Source organism: Microtus ochrogaster, unplaced genomic scaffold, assembly GCF_000317375.1.
Source record: "Microtus ochrogaster isolate Prairie Vole_2 unplaced genomic scaffold, MicOch1.0 UNK144, whole genome shotgun sequence".
NCBI classification, from domain to species: domain Eukaryota; kingdom Metazoa; phylum Chordata; class Mammalia; order Rodentia; family Cricetidae; genus Microtus; species Microtus ochrogaster.
The window spans coordinates 41,084-42,620 of NW_004949242.1; the positions used below are offsets into that span (position 1 = coordinate 41,084).

The 1,537-nt window shown below is 35.8% G+C and overlaps 1 pseudogene; it reads left to right on the plus strand.

The window, feature by feature from the left end:
* Positions 1-330: 330 nt before the first annotated feature.
* On the plus strand, positions 331-1,195 carry LOC101985803 (annotated as a pseudogene).
* Positions 1,196-1,537: the final 342 nt, after the last annotated feature.

The following is a 1,537-nucleotide window of genomic DNA, read 5'->3' on the forward strand; positions in this document are numbered from 1 at the left end:
TGTTTCTTGCAGGTCAACATCATATTGTCCAAAATGCTACATTTTCTATGAAAATTAATGGATATTATTCTGTTAATACATTCATTTTGAAGTATGAAACAATTGTAGAATAACCTATATGGAAAGTAACTACTATCATAATTTTAGAATGAAGTCGTTTTATGTTGTCCTGGCTAGCCATCAACTATTGCAGTAAAAAGATACTCTGTTTAAGACTCTTAGAATTAAAGGTTTCCTCTTCCACAGCAAAGCTACAAGTATTTGCTTTATTCATTCTGCCAAGACAAACAACTTGTCCATAATCTAAAGGAAATTATGTTGAATCACAAGATGCATGTAGAGCGACTCATAGTTGGACTAGTTTTCTTATCACAAACAACAATTGGAATTCTCAGGAATTTCTCTTTTATATTCTATTATATAGTCCTTTACTACAGAGAGTGTTCATTAAAACCCACAGATCTGATCCTTATCAATCTATTAACAGCCAATGTCTTGATCATTCTCTCTTTAGGATTGCCCCACACATTAACTTCTTTTCTGTTGAAGCAGTTATTGAATGATTTTGGATGTAGACTAATTTTATACATTCAAAGAGTTGGCAGGAGTTTGTCCATTGGAACCTCCTGCCTCTTGAGTGTATTCCAGGCAATGGTCATCAGTCCCAGAGAATCTTGTTGGAAGGATCATAAATTCAAAGTTGCCAAGTATATTGGTTGCTTCATTTCCCTACTCTGGGTATTCTATACATTCATGCAATTCGTTTTCTTTATCTACACATTTATTAAAAAGACTGACAAAAACATGACAAGAACACGAGATTTTGGATACTGCTGTCTTGTACTGTACAATGAAAGTGACTTACTCTTTGCAACATTGGTAGTGTTCCCTGAAGTCCTTTTTTCTTTGCTCATCATCTGGTCCAGTGACTTCACGATTGTCATCCTGTACAAACACAAGCAGGGGGTTCAACACATCCATTGCTTGCATGGTTCCAGCAGAACCTCCCCTGAGTCCAGAGCCACACAGAATATCCTTGCATTGATGTTTTCCTTTTTTGGTTTTGTACATTATCCTCCATCTTACAGGCTGTCTTGCTTTTTGGTATGGTCACAACTGGTGTCTGATGAACATCACTTCCATATTTTCTCTGTGTTTTCCCTCTTTTGGGCCATTCATTCTTATGAATCATTAGTCCATTGTGTCCAGATACACTTTCATCTGGAATAGGAATAAAAAAGTTTAAATTCTAATTCAAGTATGTAAATTGTTGTGGAATGGGTGTGGGTTCACATGGGTCCATTGAAAGAATGCAGAGTCCCTCTAAAAATGATTTTAGCCTTTCCGTCTGCAGCCTCTCGCAGACAGATGCTCTCTGTTAGCTTGAGACTTTTTATATTTTTAATCCAATTATTATTAACTACATTCAAGTTTTAGCAAGTTCATTTACAGTCTCCTAAATATATCTGAGTCTCTCAAAGGGACAATGCAAAATGTAAATTCTCTACTATGAATACCACCAGTTTTTCCAAAACCA